The following is a 23,864-nucleotide window of genomic DNA, read 5'->3' as shown; positions in this document are numbered from 1 at the left end:
GCTCACACCAATATAATTAGCACAGTCACTGCTAACTAGCTAACAACTTTACTATAAACTTACTTGAACAATACATGCTGGAGAATTTATCACTCTCAACACTTCACAGCTTTGTCTGAGCATAGTCACAGATTCATATGAAATTCTAAAGTTACACCAGAGACAAATGAGCTAAATTAATCTAGCACACTTTCTGGCACAAAGAACTTCAACTCCGAGAAAAGCATAGATTTTAAATTGCGGTTGGCTATAAAATAACCTGATGGAAATATTGCTCTCTCTCAATAGACAGCAACCTTTGACACAGCTGAAAAGATCAGTCCTGTCCGGAGAAACTGTGGCCCTCAGTGCGTTTTGGATTAAGGCTTCCTAAAAAGGAAGTCTCCCAGACTGAGAATTCCCCAGATATGGAAGAACTTGGGTGGGAAACAGTGGTTCTGTGTCCTATAACAGTGCTCCATGGCAATCCAGAATGGGCTTGGGACAAGGAGCAGGTAGGTGGATCCTCATTACACGAATCCAGTGGCCAAAACTGCATACCTCAGGGAAGCAGCCACTACTGTAGCCCATGGATTTTCTTTTGTCGTGTTTCTTTTGTCCTGTTGCTAATCCTTCAGATTAATATTATGTGAATTAGCATCAGCATATTTTTATTTTCAAAGTGCTAAAAAGGTGCTTTTTTCAAACAGGGTTTTGTTTAATTAAAACGGCATGCTTGTGCACACCGCATCTATTTAGTATAATGCCTTATTCATCACAAGCATCAGTATTGAGTTTTGATACCTTTGGGATGAATGAGCTATGTCAACAATAACTTCCACACACTTCTACCATAGACATTGTTTTTATGGCCGAACACGCATAACAGTTACATTTAACTGTCTCTCTTTGCTGCAGATTACGTCACTTTCCAAAGGACAGTTTTTAAGATGCTCACGCTCCAGAGCTAAATCAGGCTGATGAATTAGTGTTTCTCTCCCAAAACAGAGTGCCAGAGCAGAAAAGAAATGGGGAAGGTCAGGAAGGAGGAAAGAAGGAATAAGAAATGGAAAGCAATAGAGAAAGAAGAGAGATCTAACAAAGAGAAAAAAAAAGACAAAGCATGCTGCCATAAGAGGCAGTGCAGTCCACTGTATAGGGCAGTAGCCTAGGATGCCACTAATCTGTTGTGCGACCTTGGGCAAATCACTTTGCCTTCCATGCAGTCTTCTCTATTTAGACTGTAAGTTCTTTGGGGGCAGGGACCATCTCTATCTGTATGTAGAGCACCTAGCACAATGGAGCCCTGATCTCATTTGGGACCCCCAGGAGTGACCATAATATAAAGAATAATGTCAAAAAAAACTGTCCTTCTACACAGTTTTCAATATTTCTTTGAAGTTGCGAATACAAATCCATCTATCTTTTGTTCAGCTGATATTTATCTTTATTCTTTCAATGTACAGCAATAATTGGTACCCTCCATTCACCTTTACAATTCACACCAAATACAGTCAACAAATGTAATCAAGTAGACTATCTAATGTACTTATATGGTCTCCATTATCACAGTAAGCCAAACAACCCCAAGTCTTGGCTGATAATGGGGAGAAGCAACTTCCATAGCAAAGGACCTCCCCACATAAGGCTCTGTCAGTAGGCCCCCAATTTGAACTGAGAGGACTCCAGCTCAAGAGCCCCCATGGATCTTAACTGTGGCAGTATGACATGGGGAGACACTGTGTCTCAAGTGACCAGGCACAAGCCCCTTAGAGCTTTAATGGTTACAACTAACAGCTTTGACTCCGTTTATACGCATCAGTTCTGAAAAAATAAATGTCTAGTCATAGAAACCAGGATCTTCCCATAGTGGATTTTTTTTAAAGCAACCAAACCAGCCATTCATTATTATTACAGTCATAGCAGAGCGGTGACACTGCTGGGGGCGAGTCTGCGCCTGCATTTTTGCTCCTGCTCAGGTGGGTGATGGGGGGCTGCCAGCAAGGAAAGGTTTTGTAGCAACAAGGAGGGCAGTGGAGAGGAGGGGGTGGATCACAGAAGGGGGGACTGGACAAAGGTTCCATGGCAGTTGGGAGGTCACAGAGATGAGGGAAGGATCCATGGCATTAGGGACGAAGGGAGTCACAGAGGCAGGGGGGAGGTTCTGAAGCAATTGAGGGGAGGAAGGTTCTGTGGGAGTGGGGGGGCACAGAGGCAGGGGGAAGGTTCTGAAGCAGTTTGGGGGGAGACAGGTTCTGTGGCAGTTGGGATGAGGAAGGGTCACAGAGACAGGAAGGGGTGGTTCTGTGGTAGTTGGGGTGGGGGTTCACAGAGACAGGGAGGAGGTTCTGAAGCAGTTGGGGGAGGAAGGTTCTGTGGGAGTTGGAGGGGAGGGGTCACAGAGGCAGGGGGGAGGTTCTGTAGCAGTTAAGGGGGAGACAGGTTCTGTGGGAGTTGGGATGAGGAGGGGGGGTCACAGAGTCAGGTGGAGGTTCTGTAGCAGTTGGGATGGGGGTTTCACAGAGGCAGGGGGAAGGTTCTGAAGCAGTTAAGGGGGAGTGGCAGTTGAGGGGTCACAGAGGCAGGGAGGAGGTTCTGAAGCAGTTGGGGGCGGGGAAGAAGGTTCTGTGGGAGTTGGGGTTTCACCCAGGCAGGGGGAAGGTTCTGAAGCAGTTGGGGGAAGAAGGTTCTGTGGGAGTTGGGGGGGTCACAGAGGCAGGGGGGAAGGTTCTCAGGCAGTTGGGGGGGAGGAAGGTTCCGGGGCAGATGGGGGGAGGGGGTCACAGAGGCAGTGGGGAAGATTCCGTGACAGTTGGGAGAAGGGAGGGCAGAAGGTTCTGTGGCAGTTGGAAGAAAATGGGTCACAGATGTATCTGGGACCCAGGGTGGAGCATGGTGTGGAAGTCGTTAGGAGCTAGGGTTGCCAACATTGTATTTCAAAAATAACAGACTGTTTTCTTAGAACCCCTGCCCCACCCCTCGTCCCAATATTAATTATGAAGAAGAAGAAGAAGAAGAAGAACTCACCTATGTTCGCCAGGAGTATTTCTTGCTGCTTTTTGCAGCATTCAGCAACTCCCAATCTTGTATAGAGATGAAAAAATAAGGGATGTCCCTTATAATACGGGACTGTTGGCAACCCTAGGACTCACAAGGTGTTAGAGCCCATAGGAACTAGCAGATTAAACGCCTGATGTATTTGCCTCAGTTGTCCCTTTGTCAGTGATTGTTTCAAGATTAGGCTTGGTGACCACAGCACTCCTGGACCTCCTGAGAGGACACTGTTTCCAAAAGTCTGGGAGGGACCAAGAGTGAAAATGCATGAGCGTCCTGGATGTCACTCATCAACAGGTAAATAAAATATAGGGAGAACCAGCAGGAACATATCCTCATGTTCCACATGGTTGTGCCTATTCTGCAGCATATGTACAAACAGTGCTTCCAAACATATGAAAAGACAAATGTACATCATCCATGTATGCGAGACTGGATATAGGGCCAAATTCTCATCCTTAATTAAACAGGACTCTTACACTAGGATTTTCAAAGGAGCTTAAGGGAGAACTCAATGAATTTCAATAGGATTTGGATGCCTAACTCCTCTGAGAATCCCAACCCCACTGATTTCCAGTGAAAGTCTCTGTACCCTATTAACAATCCCTTGAGTCACCCCGGGACCTCAATTCTTTACTCGGACTTTTCTGATGTAAAATCATAAGCTACTGCCTTCCTCTGTCCAAAGTAAAAAAGTGAGTTTGCAGTGGCAAGTCAATTTTAAACCATCCCTTCACCTTCAGATTAGATTCTGCCTTTCAAGTTTCAACCTCAAGAATAGTTGACATAACTGACTAGCAGCATAGTGTCATTTACTTGACTAGAGCTACGGATTTACACCAGGCCAAATCCATGTTTGGTTTTTAATGGAGATTAGTCCCTCACCCTAGTTGTAATCAATGACTGAAGCCTTTTGGCTTTCCTTACATCCAAAGTAGCTTTCAGGACACTTCCATTTATGCACCATTAAGCATCTCCTATACTGCAGCATTACAGAAAGCAGACTAACAACTTGGCTGGCATTTGATGAAAGCATTACTCGATGAAAGTACAATGCCCACTTTCTCTGATGCTGCAGTAGAAAAAGGGATCTTTTTAGCAGCACCTATTTTGTGGCTTGTCTAATACTGCTCTCCACATTGGTATATTTCAGGCAATTAAAATAAGCTTATGCTTATACAGTGTCTTTATAGAGAGTGCCTAGGGGCAGGTTTGTTGGATTGTGTTCAACACAAGACCCGGTTCTGGGAACAACTTCAAGGATCCTATTTGCCTCTTATCCAGTCCCATGAGCAGAAATGTGAAGGAAATAAAAATCATGTTCACAAAGGACTCAGGTATTGCTGTGTCATGGTGGACAAGGCAGTTAACTTTACTGTCTCTATTGCCCAATACGTAACCTCCCATTTCTTTTCACAGAGGGATTATGAGGATTAGTTAGTCAGTGTTTGTACAGAACTGTGAAGCCATCAGTGTTAAGAGTTCTTATTGGGTTATCTCTGACACACAGTGCACAAGTACTTGTGTTACTCTCAGTATATAATTCAGTATTTTCAAAGGACAAACGCCAAAGGACTTTGTCAGGACAACTCAGGCATGGCTCATCTATCACCTTGCTGTCCACTTTATCCCTAAATTCCTCTTCCCAGGCAATCTGTCTATCTCACCTAGTATTACATATTCATAGTCTAACATATACAGAATTGCTCCTATTAGAATCCTGGGTGTAGCTGAGTTTTTTAATCTTGCTCCTATATATGCCTGCCACTGTAGCTGCAGCCAGCTCTGACAATACTCATTACAGGGCACTGCCAGTCTGTCCTAGAGTCCCTCATTCTGTTATCATCTAACTATGGCTACAGTAACAAAAAGAACCACAGACTGGTCCTTTGAGCTCCACAAGAGAATTTAATTTGGAGAGCTATGGGGACAGTGGGAACATGAGAAAGCTTCTTTGTCAGTCTGAAATAAAACTAACACTGGAAGGAAAATTCTAGTAGTCAGTAGACGTTGCTTCCAGGACCCATCCACTGCACTGTAAATTGATAGAGCCTGATGCCTTGCTTTAGCACTCTCCTCCTCCCCCAAACACACTCAAGACAGATGTCTTGTTTAATACCTCACCGGCTAAAACTCCAAGATTATACTGCAGTCACAGGGGAAACCACATGGGTTCTGCCTATTATTAACTACTTATTCCCATCCAAAGAAAGTTAGCCCTCTAAAGCCGATTAATGCATCATATCTGATGGAGAACATTCAGAGTGTGGTCCTCTACAAAGCAAAGGCAGAGAATCACACATACACATGAAGAACAACAGTGCTGAGGGAGTGCGGGTGAGCCTGATGCTGTATCAATGAGACCCCTCGCACATGGCCACTGCATTACAACCTCTTAGCAGGAGGGCCCCTAAGAGTGACTGAGAGGGGCAGTGTTATCCTGACCATAGAGCATGGCACTGGGACTTGTGTGACCTGTGTTCTATTTGTAGCTCTGCTCCATGATATGCTGTATGACCTTGGGAAAGGCATCTCTCTGTGCTTCTATTTGCCTTCCCATCCTTTGTGTTGATTATTTAGATTGTACGTTCTTTGGGCAGGGATTTCTCTTGTATGTGCGCAACGCCTATTACAGTGGGCGCCTAGTCTCTGTTGAAGCCCTAGGTTCTACTTTAACATAAATAATAATGTACCTGAGCTCCTAATCGGAACAAAAGAAGCTGTAGCTTAAATCCATGTTTCCTGAGACATATCCATTCTCCACCCATACACTGCACACTTGTGAGCAAAGAAGTCAGCATACCTTGTGATTAATTTCACTCATTCCTGTGCACACTCATGCTGCAGTACAACAACCTGCTGCACCCTGCACAAATACTTGTGGGATCACAGCATTAATGTACAATTTTTCTTCTTTTTAAGTGACAGAGTTAAAGGCTACTTGCCTGCCTTATGGAATTTCAGAAGCATCCTTTCAAAGTGATCCTATGTCAAAAGCCAAACAAGTCAAAACTGCTGTGGTGACTTGCAGGGAAAAAATAAACACATTAATAGAAGTTGCATTATATGTTTAGCTTGAAATGATGGCAAAGAGGGAGGTAAATAAAATAGCCATGATTCCTATTAAACTAAACCTTTCCATTGAGTTTTAACCAAAACAGAACCATATATTTTGCTCTGACAGCACAGCTGCAGAAACTGCTATCATTGCAACACAAGCAGCTTTCCTTAACAACAATGTACAGGCAATTATGAGGGAAAAAAGAGAACTATTCCGAAGAATCAGTAAGACAGAGATAACAATAAAAGTGCTGTCACTGTACATGCATGATTGCAAGGTGGACGTCAGATATTGGTAGGGGAAGAAACTTTCAACTGGCACTATATACCAATCGAGTAATAACAACAGTCTAATCTCAAAATCAGTACTGGTGATTGCAAAGGCTGATACTGTGCACCGTCACAATGGAAAATCCAAGCTACCAAGACAGCTCAAAACTAACTTCCCGGGGCTTTGGCATAGCAAAGGGGATAAACTTCCAGTTAGTAGACATCATTGTAGAGTTCGCCACAATAATAAATAAATAAATAAATAAATAAATAAAAATTGATAGACTTCTCTATCAGGATAGGTCAAAATTTTTCAAAATTTAGATTAAAGTTTTTTGCAAACATTTTTCAAAAATTTTCCCCCCCCTCTGTTTTTTTAACCAATTCATGATGCAATTGTTTTGAAATTTTGATAATAAATTGTAAAAATGATTCCTTATTTTTTTAATAGCTCTATAGTCTAGGACTCCTATCACTGTAGTATCTGAGCAGTACACAGACATGAAAGAATTTATCTTCACAACACTCCATGTGAGGTAGGGAAGTATTACTCTCCACATTTTACAGACAGAGAACTAAGCCACAGAGCAACTAAGTAACTTGCCCAAGGTCACACAGGAAAGTCTGTGACAGAGCCAAGAATTTACCCTAGACTACTGGAGTTTTTCTGGTGCACTGTGGTCTGCTGCAGAGCTGAGAATAGAGCCCAGGCCTTCTGTATCTAAAACCTGTGATTTAACTGCATACCATCCTTCCTTAAAGTGACCTGGGAATATTTCCCTGCTCAGAAATTAATATATAGGTACTTCCTATATATTAAATTTCTCAAGCTATTAAAATCAGTTTGTTTATTTAATACTATGTCTCTGAGTTTGAAACAAAACTACAAAGCTATACATTAAAACAAAACATTCCACAGACATACGAACAGACACCTTGCAAAAGCAATGTCCTGCACTCTACACAACATCTCAGCCATACACAGCATCTCCTTAGCCATCTAATACACCCTTTACTTAAACAACTGGGTTTTCCCATGCCTCTCTTTTCACGCAAAAGTCTTCTATTTCATCATATGTCTTATAACATGCTCACATTAAACCACTGCTACCATGTCAACATACCAGTGTGTTGAAGATGGGAACAACAGTTTCACCACCTTTTAAAAAAAACTCACTTTCTTAACCACCACAGGAAACTGTATAGCATTTTTAAGAATTCTCTGCATTATCTAGCTACCCAGGTATTTATGTGACTCTCTTCCCCATAGTATCTTAGCACACCTCATGTACTGAGGAAAACCTAGTTGGGACAACTTATGATTCCATGCAATTTCCATAGCATCAATAACAATTGACCTTCAATTTCTAATGCTAAAATATTGGTAAATAAATAATCACATTACAACCCAGATTGCTACACTGTCAGCACACATCAGTGTCAAACAGACCTATCTGAACATGGACACAGGAATCCAATACAATCTTTCCCTGATTTTCTCTCGTAGCAATTCTATTTTAGACTCATTAGCAGATCTTAGTTAACCAACTAGTGTCTCTCATCACAGCACACAGTAAACACATATATCCGAGAGACTGAAATGCAAAAGTAAACTTCTGCTGTTAGCAAGAACTAAGGAACACATTTTCTAAGGGGCTCAGAGCCAGAATTTCAAATGCCAAGCATCCATAAGTGAGCCCAGATTTTCAGAAGAACTCAGTAACCATTCTAACACCTATATAAGAGCCAGATTTTCAAAACTGCGTAGAACCCAACATACTGTGCTGAGCTGAGCTTCTGTGAAAAGCTGGGCACTTACTTTGGTACCTAAATAGAAGCTGAGCTCTTTTGCAAATCCGTTTACGGTTTAAACTCAGACTTAGCAAAGAAAAATGAGGTGGAGTTTTAAAAAAACAACTTCAAAACTCCAGATTTGTGGATGTTTTATAAATATCGCAAATTATTTTGCTTCTCTGATACTTAAAAAAAGGACTATTATAAATAATTTAAAAGAATAGATCAAACCCTGCTTACCTTGATCATGAGAATTCAGTTCTTACTTGAGTGAGGGAAACCAGTGGGATTACTCAGGTGAATAAAATGAGTGTGATTTGACTTTTAGGAAGGGGAAAAACAAAACAAAAAACAAAACACACATTTCCTCCCAGATTGATGACTTCTATAAATTTCAACCTCCAGTGTAGTAGAGTGTTTAGCTTGGAAACTCACTGACAGCCTATATATTCACAGCAGTGCAACAGCAGCATTACAACCACCGCCCCACCCCCCACCCCCAGGGTTTACTCAGAACATTTTGTATAACCAGCATAGCAGTGAATGACTAGATCTGACCTTGGCACCTCTTGCGCTGTACCCACTGATAGATGCACTTAGACTTGCCTCCTACCCAACCTCCAGAACTACAGTAGCTTCCAGCTACCTGCTGATGTATAGCTTGATTGCTGTAACCGCCTTCCCCCGCTGCACAACTCAAAAAACAAGCTCTTCAAGGCTACAGCCAGTTTTCCTGCTATACAGCCAACAAGCATGGTTTTTTAAAAATTCAGGTTTTGCGTGGTAACTTTTTTCAGTCTGAAGTCAAATTTCAGGTGCACAGAGGACAAAATCTGCCGTACTATTATTATAAAGATACCTTTGGTAAAACATTTATACAGCATTGTCAATTTATACCCAGAGCGACAAATTCTGCTCAAAGTTACACTAGTTAAAATCAGGAGTAACTCCACTGAAGTCAATGGAATTAGCATAGATTTTCATGTGTACACAGCAGAATCTGGCACATCAGTAAGGACCTGGGACCAAGTTCCATTTACACACTCTATAGAGTTGCTCTGGATTTACATTGGTGTAACACAGCAGAATTTGGCCCACAGTCCCTGCCCTAAAAGGTTTACGAAAGGCATTTATAGCAACATTTAATTTAAAAAGAAAACATCAGCTCAGAATTAATCATACATAAGCAGTGTTATAATCAGTGCATGATAATTAGTCTCAACTTTAAAATAAAAAAAAAAAATCAAGATCACTTGCCAGTGTTTTCAGGATAAAAATGGAGAGAAGCACAGTCCTGAAATACATACCATGCAGATTTTTATAGATATGCATGCATATACAACTGGAATATTTGGCTGCTCCACTAGATCCACTCTGAATATGGTTCTAGGAAGAATACAGCGTGAGAAGCAGATTCCCCCCAAGGCACCACCCCCAAAAAGCATCACAGGAGTTAGAGAACCAGCTGAGGTTGTTTTATTCCTTTTTTTCCCCTTTCCTTTTGCAGACTAGAGACATTTCGGCAAAATAGAAAATGGGATACAAAGAGAATTCTGCATCTGCTTCCAGAGCAAAGCAATCTCATTCTTACTATGATTTGTCTAAATGCTCTGCTGGATGTAATGCCCAAATGAGAACAAAACACAATCCTTAGGTATGTAATGCATATTGCAACAATATAAATATGCATTACACAAACACAGGGGTGAATAGTGTGCAGGATGCAGATCATTTAAACCTTCCTCCTCTACTCACTAACGATTCCCTCCCAATGAAATGATTTAAAGCCAGAAAGTCGCTTCCAAATCCTCCCGCTTTTGTTCCATCAGCGCTGAACATTCATCTGCTTCGATGAAAAGGGCACATTTCGTTCTGAAAAGCCCCGTGGTGCAGCCACAAGCAAAGCCACTGGCAGTTGCTTACCATTGGGCATGGACCCTTCAGGCTTGGTGAGGGGAGTAGGTGGAAACGCACCCTTCCTCCCAGCAATGTGCAAAGGGCAGATTCAGCTGGGCAGCAGCCCCATAGGACCCTAGGATCTGTACAAAGACTATGAGAAAGTCCCTTCCAGAAGGACAGCCGGAGTATGGGAATCCCAGACAGCTGCAGCAATGGGGCATTTTACTCAGCTCAAGGAAGCAGGAAGGGTGCCAGGCATTAGATCCTTAACCGGCCAGCAAGTTTCTCCAGCCCAGCCTGGCTGCTGCATGCACTTTCCTCCCCTTCCAGTGCTGATGGGCTGCACCTACCTTCCCAGCAAAGTCCTCTGCAGCTTTCCCCCTGCAGGCGTATGAGCACTCGGTGGTCTCAGCCCAGCCCTCTATGTGTCGCTCTCCTATCGGATGCTGCTGCCCCAGCACGTAACCCTCTGGCACTCACTCACCTGGGCAGGTTGCTGGAAGGTCTAGACCTGCTGCGGCTCTGGGTCTCTATCTGGGCTGTTTGCAACGTGCCTCTGTTTGCAGAGACTATACAAAGTATCAAGTGATCCTCCTATCAGCAATTCTGTACCATGGGCAGCATCCTCGACTCTCCTCCTATTGGAAATTTCTGATGTCCAGTGCGATTGGTGGACTGTATATTATAACTCTGGTTTCTGATTGGAGGCACAGAGGACTATGTAAATAACTATATGAGGTTGGGTTCCTGTTGGTTCATTGCTTCTGAGCTTTCCATAGGCTTTTCTCCCCACACCTGCTGTAAATTGCAGGTTGATTGGAGCGTTTTGATCGAAAAACCTCACAAAGAAATCTCAACGTATTTCTTCCATGTGGGGTTATATCATTGTTTTCTGCAGTTTTGGGAGAATTCTGTGAGTGTCTCGCAGATCACCAGCCTTGATGATTGTGTATCCAGGAAAAAGGTATCTTTACATGCATTTAAAAGGGGGGCAGTGTAACGATAAATACACCTAATATCTTTACTGGAATTCCCATTGCTTTGTTAAGCAGTGGTAGCAATTTACTTTTTAATGACTAATATTTTTAAAGCCACTAGAAATTAAATTTTAGCCATTGTTTTCCAATGGCAAATTACTACAGCCCTATGTATCTGATGGAGTGGGAGGTCAGGGATTTTTCACCCCACACTTCAAGTGCTGCCAACTCTCACCATTTTATAGTGAAACTTGCAATATTTGTTGTTTATCTTAATGCCTTAGCTTCTGGAGGCATGTGATTATCTGAGACTCCTAGCTTTCATTTATAAGTGGGGGGTGGAGTATTTTCTAGCCTTCACTGTTGTAGAAAATGTAATCCAAGTGCACCCTCAAGGCTCAGAAACCAGAAGGCAAATCAAAAGAACTCAGAATTTATTTGTCTTAAAAATCATGGGATTTAAAAATAATCTCATTATGGGGGGGCTGAATCATGCTTTTTGAACACATGGGGTTGGCAATACAGCACTTTCTAAGGGGTAATCCTCCCAATATCAGATTAGGATAGAGATTGACAGGGAAATGATTTTGCTAACATAAATTCAGCCTTCTGACTTCAAGTAGCAAATGAGGATGAGCTGAGAAGAAGCAGGTGTTTGTATAAATCTAAATTAAATTATTATATTATTATTATTAAACATTTATAGCAGAAGTAACTCCAGTAACTGTGGTAGCCCTTAAACACCAGAACCAGACTGGGTCCCTCTGTGCTAAGTGTTGTACAATAAAAAGAATGTAGGGAAGGAAAAGATGTAGTTTATTATCCAGTCCATCTTTCTGCCAGTGCAATATCTTTTCCTACCGTATCAGTGGGGTTAAAATACAAAGTGAGGAGCTCTCTGTGATTTTTTTGGAGTGGAAGCAGTCTAGAACACTGTTCTCCTCTAGTTATTTAAACTGAAGAGTGTGAGGCCTTAAGATTTCAGCAGTTTTTACCTCTAATCACCAAAGGAGTCATAACAGCAATAACTTAAATACAGCTGTGACCATGCCACACATCCAAATGTGTGTGCTGTGAATGTAGACCAAGGTCTCTCAGATGCTGAGTTTTTGAGAGGGACTGTGTTGTATGATAGTCTAGGGGGACCTCACAAATTAGAGTCAGATTAAAATATTTAGTAAAATCAATGCTTTGCTTTATCTCCACTAATAAAACATTAAAAATCAGAAGTTTACAGGTCATGAATAAAGAAATATTTCTGTTCTGTATTTGGAGAAAAAAGATGTAGTCATATCATGTAATAAAACTCTCTTCATTCCACTAGTATCTCAGGAGGATATTAAACAGCACCTGTTTAAGTGACATGTTTAAATCAGGTCCATATAAATTGCATCCAAGAGTTTTAAAAGAGTTGGGTGAGGCACTCACTTGACTGTTAATGTTGATTGTCAGAAGACTGGAAGAAAGCTGATGTTGTGCCAATATTTAAAAAATGTAACTGGGATGACCCAAGTAATTGTAGGTCTGTCAGTCTGACATCAATCCCAGGCAAGATAACAGGGCAACTGATACGGGACTCAATTAATAAAGAATTACAGAAAGGTAATATAATTAATGCCAACCAGCATAGGTTTATGGAAAACAGATTGGTTAAACTAACATGATTTTTTTTTTAAATCAGATTACAAGTTTGGCTGGTAAAGGTAATAATGTTGATGTAATACAATTAGAGTTTTGTAAGGCATTTGACTTGGTACCGCACGACATTTTGATTAAAAAACTAGAAAGATACATTTAATGGCACTAGGGATGTAAAAGTTTAACCAGTAGCCAATAAGCATCAGTCTTATTGGTTTCAGTTAACTATTAAACTCCACTGCCACCCAGCCTCCTGGCTGCTGGCCCCAGCCAGAACCCCAGGCACGGGGCCAGCAGCGGAGCCCTGCGTAAAATATGGGAGTGCTGCAGCACCCCCTCCCCTAGTTCCCCGCCTATGTGAACTCCTTAATGGTTAACTGTTTAACCAATAGAATTTTAATAGGTTAAACGGTTACTACTTTTAAACCCTATTTACATGCCGAAATGGCAAACATTAAATGGATTAAAAGCTAGCTAACTGATAGGTCTCAAAATGTCATTGTAAGGGGGGACTCATCAACAGACGGGACTGTTTCTAGTGGGATCCCTCAGGAATCTGTTCTTGACCCTATGCTATTTAACCTTTTTTGTTAATGATCTGGAAGAAAACATAAAATAATCACTGATAAAGTTTGCAGACGACGCAAATTGGGGGAATAATGAAGACAGGTCACTGATACAGAGTGATCTGGATCGCTTGGTAAATGGCTCAAGCAAATAATATGCATTTTAATGTAGCTAAATGTAAGTGTATACATCTATAAAAAATGTTGTTCTTACACATTGGGGGACTCTATTCTGGGAAGCAGTGACTTTGAAAAAGATTGGGAGATTGTGATGGATAATTAGCTGAATTTGATCCTGCAGTGAGACACTGTGACCAAAAGGGTGAATGCAATCTTTGGATGCATAAACAGGACAATCTCGAGTTGGAGTAGAGAGGTTAGCTTACCTCTGTATTTGACACTGGTTCAACCACTGGACAAAATACTGTCCAGTTCTGGTGTCCACAATTCAAGAAGGATGTTGATAAATTCAAGAGGTTTCAGAGAAGAGCCACAAGAATGATTAAAGAATTAGAAAACATGCCCTATTGTGGTAGACTCCAGGAGCACGCTCTATTTAGCTTAATGAAGGCTAAGGGATGACTTGATTACAGTCTATAAGTACGTACATGGGGAACAAATATTTAATAATGTATTCAGTCGCACAAAGAAAGGTATAACGTATTCCAATAGCTGGAAAAGTTGAAGTTAGACAAATTCAGATTGGAAATAAGGTGTACATTTCTAACAGTAAGAGTAATTAATCATTGGAACAACTTGCCAAGGGTCATGGTGGATTCTCCATTATTGACTATTTTAAAATCAGGATTGAATATTTTTCTAAAAGATCTGTTCTAGGAATTATTTGGGGGAAGTTCTGTGGCCTGTGTTATATATAGGACATCAGACTAGATGATCACAATGGGCCCTTCTGGCCTTGGAATCTACGAATATATGATGCCAACAAAAATAATTACCAAAGGTTGGCTGGTGTATTGTAACTGCTGCTTATCATGTTGATCATCTCATCTCATTGATCTTGTACTCCTAGTCTCTATGTTATATCAACCAATTTATTATCTCATCTTATACTTTGGGACATGACCAAGTTTGTACTGCACCTAGCACACTGGGGCTGGGGTCTCTAGGCAATACCAAAATACAAATAATAAAAATAACTACAACACAGTCATAAAATCCATTACAAACATAACTCCCAATACAATACAAGTGCTTTTAAAATTTGAATTTGTCTGGTAGAAATATGCCTCATTCTCAAGGGTCCTGATGCAGAGAGGTCCAGCTGCACTTAATCTTTCAAGGATCTTCTGCTTTAGCCCCATCAGTACTACAGAAGGTTCCTTAATCCAAAGGTTTAGTTTCAGGAGCTACTTATAGAATTTAATTGTGACTGCAAATACAAGCATTTACTGAAATTATAGGGAGATGTGGATAAGTGATGCATGTTGACTAACACAATTTGAATTTAATCTGTTATGCCTCATAAGCAGGTACTCTAAATTATTTGACTTTTTTCCTGATCTATTTTACCTACTTTTCCGTGGAGTTAAATACAGCCCTTTGATTAATAGTAGGTTACATCTGAATGATACCTGTAGCTTTGATCAGTTAGGGTATCCTTTACTCCCTGACCCAACTTGCCATCAGTGTTGCTGTTGTTGCCACCACTGGCAGTCCTGTCCTGTGTTTTAACAGATGCAGATAGTTCATTGGAGCAGGGACAGAGATCAGTTTGCTAGCCAATCCCATGGCATGGGAGTGCTCTCCCATGAGTCTCCAATCAGCATTTGCTTTGTAATTGAATGAGCTTAAGGGAGAGCCTGACAGGCCCCACACAAATCTGAACACTGGCAGGATAGCCCTTTCCATTCTGTGGAGAGGATCACCCCAAGAGTGAACCATTGTAGGGAAGGGAATCAATCCCTCTCTCACTCCCCTCACACACACTTCTCAATGGGATCAGGAATTTTCCTCACTGGTGCTTCTGTAGACATTGAAGCGGCTCAATATTCTCCATCGCTCCACTATTTTATTTTTAGTGTGGGCTTCAAATCTCAAAATAACTGACACAATATTACTGCAGCTTGTGGCTTACAATAAACTTTTGTTTCCCATCCAACAGAGTCTTGCTCATTTGCATTTAGTCTCTGCGCACAGCAGTATCAAAAGATTATTATTAAGAGGACACTAGTTATTAAAATACCAATGTTTCCACTAAGCCTTGCAAGGACTTTATTTTATTTAGTCTAAACTGCAGTCATTAAAAAGGCCTTCTATATTGCAGTAGCTCTATGTATCCAAGCCTCAGCACTCTTATCAAAGCTTGCTTTATCAGCCAAGTATCAAATGGTAAGGAATTGTTAAATTCTGAGAAAATGGCTTACAAGTGAGAGACTCAAAACTCAATCTATTTAGCTTATCAAAAACAAAATCAAGAGGTGACTTGATTACAGTGTAAGTATCCTCATGAGGAGAAAATACCAGGTACTAAAGGGGTATTTCATCTAGCAGAGAAAGGCATAACAAGAACCAATGGCTGGGGGTTAAAGTCAGGCAAATTTTAGACTGACCATTTAGTTTTTAAAATTATCGGCAACCTGGCAGTTATATCCTTGCAATGTCCTTTATTTATAATCATGCTGTAGTTTCCATGGTTTCATATCTTTAAATACTATTCAATCCAATTCTGTCATTAGATACATGCACACTACTCTCACTGCCTACAACCAGAGCTAAGAGAGAGAAATCCAAATTAAAATATCAACATAGTGTATCAGGTACCCCCTTCTGTGAGTCTGTTTTTGGAGAAGGGAAGTTTGGGGTGAAGGTTCTCTATCCCTAATACAGACTACAGGCTACTTTTTATTTTTTTTTAAATTGAAAAATCCTCATGAGTTTAAGTTACAGTGTAGGAAAGAACTCAGACTGGCTTTGGGAACCCAAAATCTAGTAAGAGGTTTGCGAAAGCTCCAACACCGTGAGGTTTCCCCAGGCCTAATTATTAATGGCCAGATTTTGTGCTTGTCACTCCCACAAAACTCCCACTAGGCAGTCCTTACTCAGGCAAAACTCCCTCTGGAGACAACAGGTATTGCAATGAGTAAAAACTGAACATCTCCATGAGATTCTTGGATGGAAAAAACCAAATGTACCAAGTCTTGCCCTTTTCCTGTGGAAAAGACAGATCGGCAGTCTTTGCATCACTGTTCTCACATGGTCACAGGTATCCACAAAGAGGAAGGGACACACCCCATCCTACGGAGAATCTGTTTAGCAGTTAATATAGACATCCCCCAGCAAGCCTTCCACATAGTGGGCACTCCTGTTAAAAAAGGCCCTGGGGTTTGCTGCCTGTAGGAGATGTCCTGTCAACGTGGCTCGAGCTGGGGCAGTGAGGCAGTACAGACAGCCCTGGCAGATCCCCCCAAGATCTGGGCATGTTTCAGTGACCAGTGGCACTTGATGGGTTATTAACCTTATCCCCTGCTTTTCTTTGTCAAGGCAGGGGCAATCCCCAACAACCCCTCCACTGATGGAAGAATTCAGAGGAATCTGAGGGGAACCTGGTAATTCCCCCACCCGCAGTTCCCTCCCATGTAGCAGGTTATTTGGACCTAAGTAAGAGCCCGTTGACTTCAGTGGGAGTTTTGCCTGAGTAATTCCAACAGGATTAGACCCTTTCTGGGGACTGCTCACCTTCTACTATCACTTTCTCTTTGCAGCTTCAGTTCCTATTGAATGGAACCTGCACATACAAACCAGTGATGATTCTCTGTCTTCTGAGGTTTGGAAATCAGCCAACAGTGCAATTCTGGGGGTGCAACGCTGCCACCCAAACTTCCAAAGCCTAAGGAACCCAACTGTCTGATGGATCATTTCATACCAATGCTGAGCCTGCAGCTGGAGCTCCCTAGTCTGTAAAAGGCTGATATTAATACTGGAAAATGCACAGCACTGATTGCATTTTTAAAAACAATTGGCAGGAATCCTATAAAATATTAATAAAGAACCATTTCCTGCCTGTATTTCCCTGGGAGATTCATAAACCGAAACCAAACAGAGAAATGGTGCAGAGAGCCTGACGCTTTCTTTGCTATTCCCATTCCACTGTCATTTTGCCGAGTCTGTAAATGCAAAAGGGAAATCAAAACAATTTAATTAGTTTCTTTGATGTTCCATAAAAGAGATTTTAAGCATGCTCTGGTTTAAATTTACCAGCACCATTCTCTAATATGGTTATGATACAGAATGCATATGCAGGGCTGCATTATGCACCCAGTGTGATATTTGGATGCAAAAATCTCCATAAAATTTAGTCATGCATGGTCCAATTTTCTGACATACCTACTTATGATAGGCATCCAAATTCCATATACAAGTTTGAAGAAAAAAAAAAAAAAAAGGTTTCCCTACATATATAAACTAATTTGTCTCCCCATATCCTTTACTAGTGGTTCTGAATAAACAATGAGATAAGAAGAAACCAATATTAAAACCAAGGAAACAAGATGTAACTAGTTCAACAAGTCTAAAAGTTTATAAGAATGTTGGTAATGCTTATTCTGTAGAATGCTAGGCACAGTTTAAAAGATTGCCCGAGTTTTTACTATTGTTTATCACATTTGTATTACAGTAGGGTCTACAGGCCCTGATTAAGGTAGACCCCAGAAGAGCTTACAATCTAATTAGAGTAGAAACAGGATAAGTACCCCTGGTATATCTCCTTTTGACATGCAGCATTTCAAAGAAGGCCAGTAAGGAAACTCTCTAGCCAGTGTCTATCCCTAGCACATCCCTGATTGAACATATGACGATGGTCCAGTTCTAATGCTGGTTTTGACACTAGCACATGCTTTGGCCTTTAGCAAGTCATTTCCCCTCCCCGTGCCTCAGTTTACTTACATGTAAATAAGCACATGTAAGTAGATGTGCCTCAGTTTACCCATCTGTAAAATAGAGATAAATAATACTTACCTCTGCAGTGCTTTGTGGGGGCTAATTACTAATGCTTAAGAGCTTTGAAGATGTTGAGTGCTGGGTATAATTATACTCCTTGATTTAAAAGAGAGGGGAGCGCTATTGCCCTTCAGGACACACTGCAAGACAAATCTACGTACGTGGGCTGCTGCGGAGGAGGACCTTAGGGAGAAATCAGGTGTGTGTGTGGGGGAGGAAGGAGTTGGTGTTTGATGCATGATCTAATTTTGTTTTCATAATTTATAGCAGGGTGGCACAGGGTAGCTGCCAGCCGACACAGGCTCACAGGGCTCAGGCTAAGGGGCTGTTTAATTGTGGTGCAGATGCTCGGGCTTGGCTGCGACCCTTCCACCTCACAAGGTCCTAGGGCCCAAACATCTACACCACAGTTAAACAGCCCCTTAGCCTGTGAGCCCGAGTCAGCGCACGTCAGCCACTGGTGTCTATCTGAAGGGTAGACACATACTCTCAGGGGCGGAGGGAAGTGGGGAGTCAGGCACCCTGCCTACTTGTGACAAGCTCTGCTAAGGAGAGTGAGCCAACCCAGATCTCTAAGGTGCCACAAGTACTCCTGTTTTTTTGCGGATACAGACTAACACGGCTGCTACTCTGAAACCCAGATCTACTGTGAGTAGTTAATTATCTAGGTGACTGGGCAGCAGTTAGTTAGTTAAGGAACACTTGGGCATAATAAAGTTTTAGGAGGTCTCAGCTCAGTTAGGAAGCCAGAACAGAGGAAGCTCCTGAGGAGAGAGGCTCCTCAGGGGAGCTGAGTAGGAAGCTACTCCCAGTGGTGTCTCCCTGGTGAACAGATGTTCAGGGAGAGGAACAGGCCCAGAGAGAAAGTGCTCCCAGGCAAGGGACCAGAGCAGCCCAGGAGAACAAACTGGGCACGCAGCCTCCTGAGAAGCGAATAGGGAATTGCTCAGTGTCAGGGAATCACAGGGTCTGGTCTATGCCCAGCTGGTCAGTGACCCGTTTAGCGGGCCAGGCCCCAAGGACCCACACAGTTCCCCAGGACAGGCCTGTGGCCTCCAAGGCTGGGCCTTTGGCACCAGCTGAGCCAGACTCCTGCAGGGAGCCTTGTACTGTGCCCTTCCAGGCACAATGCTCCCAGTCAGTGTTTACAGTGACACCGGCAGCCTTTTCAAAGCTTTATTAATTACTGAGCACACAGATTCTTACAGTCCTTCAATTAGCACAGAGGCAGAAATTAAGCCAGTGGTCCTCAAACTTTTCCTCTCACCATCCCCCGCCCCTCCTTACCAATAATAAAATGTTTCTGGGGCCCTCCAGCTGGGAGCGGAGTTGCAGCCAGGCTGGAGGCCATGGTTGGTGGCTGCAAGCCGGGGGCTGGGGCCTGAGAGTGGGGTTGGAGGAGAGCTGGGGCAGAGTAGGGCTGAGTGGTGCTCCCTTCTTTATCCCTTGTGGGAGCTGGCCCAGGCCCCTCCACACCCCCCGGGATGTTCTTCTGTGCTCCCTGGGGGGGTGCGCCCCACAGTTTGGGGACCACTGAGTTAAGCCATAGTCCATCCTGGTCAACCAGTGCCATGATGAAACAGCCAAGCTGTGATGAATTCCCCACCTTGTCCCCCCAGCTCCTGAGTTTCTCCAAAAAGCCGCCTTCTTCCACTCACCTGACACCTGGTTCTCCAGCTCAGTTCATAAGTCCCGCCTGCTGGGGTTTCCTGCTGTTAGGTGTTGATGGTTCAGTCTCTGAGCATCTCTTTGTCTTGCTGAATGCTGTGTTGATTCGGGGAAGGTTTGAGCCAGTTTTTTAATGACCCAGACAGCCAGGTGGCCCCCCACTTCATGCTTCCTGCGCTGGTTTAGTAGGAGACAAACTTTTTTTTTTTTTAACAATGTAAAGTGCAGAGGGAAACTGAGACGCTTATGGGATTCATAAGTGTTTTAGAAAAGTCCCAGTTTCTCAGACTCTGAAAAGAGCGATGCACGTTGGGGGAAGGGTGGCATCCAGCTGAATGCCCAGAAGAGGCCCAAGCTACAGGCAGGTAATTCAGCCCCCGAGAGAGCTCCATGGCTACAGGGGCAAGACATTAGATTGATTAATCCAGAGGCAGAGAGTTTCTGGTGGAGTAGCTGACTGATGCTTTCATTTATGTTTTCGTGGTGTTCTTTTCAGTTAAATAAATGAGACCCTCCACACAGGGCACTCTTTAATACTAGAAAGATCTGCTTGGACTTGCTTATGCCCTACGTGAGGGGAAATTTAGGTAGGCGCTAATGCTTGACCTCAGGAGGCAGACTGGGATGACCTCAACACCATTACACAGGGTGTCTAGAGCCTTGGATAGGTGTCCCTTTATATTTTATGTATACACTTAGTTAATATAATTCTTCTCATTAGCATCCCCTTAACTCTTGGCTTTATTCTACCAGTTTAACCCTACCATGTTAAACATAACCCAATATCCTATTTATCTGGAATCTTTCATCCCATAGGTCTTAAATTGTCTATGCACAGGAATGACTTTGCCAGTCATTAGGTGGAGTGGAATGCGGTAGATATTGAATAGTGCACACATTTCAGAGCAAGGAGTGAAAATGATCAAATGTGTCGTTTATTCTGTTCTGTTCAGGTTCTTATGCTGCATTCACCTGGGGCAGAATGCAGCTCCTCAGGTAATTGGACCGAACACCAGTGTTTACAGAATAGTTGGGCCTGAGCTGCAAAGTCTGGATACAGATCCAAACTTTACCCCAAACTCAAGGGTGTTTAGAGCCAGGGTGTTTTATTCAGGACAATCTCTAGGTAACTCCTGTACCCTTGCAGAAAATGCAGTGGGACTTTTTCATTGACCTCAGTTTTACATTGAATCCAAAAGACTGTACCCTCCTACAACTGAATAGTGCCCCTTAACAGAACCCTGGAGCATTGGTTCAATATTGACTCAGAGAGAAAACTGCCACTTACTGAATCTTCAACACTGCCTCCTGCATCACCTGAGTTTTCCTTAGATGTGTCTCTTCAAGTCTAGACAAGACTTTACTCTGCTTAGCTTACAAAATACAATGAGATCACAAGGCTGCCACAGTGTTATGGCGGCAGCCTTTGATTTAGGGAGCTCAGACTGATAGAGCTAACTGTATATCAGTTTTAATAGAACTCTTGCAGGCAGTATAAACAAATCAAGACAAAATATTTCCCAGTTCAGAACAATGAGAGCCATAGAAACCTTTTCTTATATACATCCAGATATGTAGACATTGCTGTGCCTTGGCACTATAGGATCCATAGAATGTACTCATACTTAGAGATAGTGTGTTGTGATGCAAGTGAGTCTTTGGAGCATAAAATAGTTCAAGATAAAGATCTCAATATAGAAGACTAACCATTGGACAGTTTCACTAACACTTTCAGTACCTCTCAAACTAATGTGTATAACAATCATTAATGCCAACAAAGCATTGCTCGCATGCTTCGAGGGGAGAACAGAATCTTTTGATCTGAGGAATGATATTTTTTTTCCCTACTGATCCTGTTTTAGAAAGTATTAATAAAGTTAATCCCAGATTTTCAAAAGTGACTAGTAATTTTGACTACCTCCATTTTTGGGTGTTCAACTTAAGATGCTTTAAAGGAGCTTGATTTTCTGATAGGGTTGAGGACTACTCCCCGAAACTTAGATCCCTTTAATGTGACTCAGGTTGGGCACCAGAATCTCTGGTCACTTTTAAAACTCTTGCCTTAGTTATGTACCAGCATCCTACAAGGGACATCAGCAGAATCTGAACCTATTTCCTTTAGTACTTCCGCACAGACCTCTACCACTTGAGCTCAAGCAGTGGTTTTCAAACTGGGGTATGCGTATCCCTATGGATACTCATGCTCTTGTCAGGGGGTATGTGAGAAAAATCCTGTATTTGTGAACAATACATCATGTTATCCCTTACAGACCTTTTTTTTTTCTTTTCTGTTTTCATGGGTATATTATGACCCTATCTTAGTTGGGTGTATGCGGCAGGCTACATTATTTGGCAAGGGATACACAGCCTAAAAAGTTTGAAAACCACTGAGCTAAAGGAATAACTTCATTAGCTAGTAGCATTGGTAGGTTCTTGTTCTTTTTGGGCCAGCCACCGGAGGGCGACATGAGATACATTCTGTCATTGTGTGACTAGCACAGTTTGTTTAAGAAGAAGTCAGTTGTTACCATTTCTTTTTTGAAACAGTGGGCCAGATCTATATCATAGAACTGGATCCTCAGCAAGTGTAAATTGGCATAGCTCTGTTGACGTTAGTGGAGCTATGCTGATTTACGCTAGCTGAAGATCTGGTCCAGGGATTTCACTGTTGTCAGGAATAGATTTGGCCCTGCCTGCCTGTCACTCACTCTAAAATAAAGTGAGCAATTAAAAAAAGACAAAAGGAAATAGCAGTTTCCCATAGAAAATATCGTGGAATAATTAAGCTACAGTTTACAGCCAAGGAAATTAGCTATATAACAACCAGTGTTGCTGGGATTATGACTTGAGGCACAATAGAGGATGTCTAGTGTGTTAGCACTACAGAAGGTACCTTTCTCCATATATCATGAACTTGTCTCAGAATGAATTTCTTGGGGCGTAAGGGATGGGAAGCATTGCTGAAGAGCGGGTGGAAGCAGTAGGTGTTCCTGCCCTTTTTCATTGAGTATCCTCTGGAGGATTTGTTAAGATAATTGAAACTGGTGTGATGAAACCAGAGGAGCAGCAGCTTTGTTCTGGAGAAATCCAAGAGTGTTTTAACTTAAGGACTGGATGCTGCACTGGAGAAAGAATGAATGTATTAGAGCAAGGAGAGATTATGTAGAATGGGAAATATATATTTTTATAATGTTATTGTTTATTATTATTTGCATTGCTGTAGCACCTAAAGGCCCTAGTCAGGGATCAGGGCCCAGCTTCGCTGGGCACTATGCACATGCAGAATGATTAAATAGTCCCTGCAACCAAGAGTTTACAATCTGAGGCCTTCTCTACATGGGGAAAAAATTCTGTCATAGTTATTGCGGAATAAGTTGTTCTGCAAAAGCTTTGAGAAATAGAATATTCCCTGTGGTCAATTTTCTTATATAGACAAGGCCTAAGTATATGAATATGTTTGTATATTTATTTAGAGCCTGATCGTATAACTCCCACTCATGAAAGTACGTCAGGGTCTACTGACATAAGTAAAGGCTCAGACCGTTATTTATTAGGGTTACATTTGGATCCAGATTTCAAACTCCCCAAAGTTCAGAAGTGCTCAGATCTAGGCTATTGTGTTGGACTGATTCCAAAGACGGAGCAATAAAACTGTTCACTTACTCAAAAGCCAGCTGCAGTACTTTAATTCTCCTGTACCTTAGTTTCCTCATCTGTAGAGCAGGGCTAGTGATACTGACCTCCATTATAAAGTGTTCCGAGATCTACTGATGACAAGAGCTATATAAGAGGTATTATTATTATTTTATTTTAATTAAGAACAATGTCTATTTGGTCCCTGAGATATTAATTCTTGTGTGATCTCTGCCTGAAAGGATTGGAGAGTGCATTTAATTCATTAGGAGCTACATTGTATTTTTCTGTTAATTAAATAATCATTTACAAGACCAAACCTCAATTAAACAAGAGAAGGAGCTGTAAAAAACCACTCTTGCACAAATAA

The 23,864-nt window shown here is 42.0% G+C and overlaps 1 protein-coding gene and 1 long non-coding RNA gene across 5 annotated transcripts in view; one reads left to right on the top strand and one right to left on the bottom strand.

Annotated features, from left to right (window-relative positions):
- Window positions 1-10,671, bottom strand: part of CAMKK1 (calcium/calmodulin dependent protein kinase kinase 1) — a 200,154-nt gene extending 189,483 nt beyond the window's left edge. For 2 of the 4 annotated variants that reach the window (XM_074974887.1, XM_074974891.1), the window contains exon 1: window positions 10,541-10,671. The gene's annotated coding sequence lies outside the window, so the exon portion shown is untranslated. The other 2 variants (XM_074974888.1, XM_074974890.1) reach the window with 2 other exon arrangements.
- Window positions 10,672-10,852: 181 nt separating this feature from the next.
- LOC142000484 (uncharacterized) overlaps window positions 10,853-23,864 on the top strand; it is a 71,546-nt gene continuing 58,534 nt past the window's right edge. The window contains exon 1 of the long non-coding RNA XR_012642255.1: window positions 10,853-11,020. This is a non-coding gene — a long non-coding RNA (uncharacterized LOC142000484). The remainder of the gene's footprint in view (window positions 11,021-23,864) is intronic.

Source organism: Natator depressus, chromosome 17 (genome assembly GCF_965152275.1).
Source record: "Natator depressus isolate rNatDep1 chromosome 17, rNatDep2.hap1, whole genome shotgun sequence".
Lineage (NCBI taxonomy): Eukaryota > Metazoa > Chordata > Testudines > Cheloniidae > Natator > Natator depressus.
The sequence above is the reverse complement of the archived record's forward strand: the minus strand, read 5'-3'. Positions and strand labels throughout refer to the sequence as shown.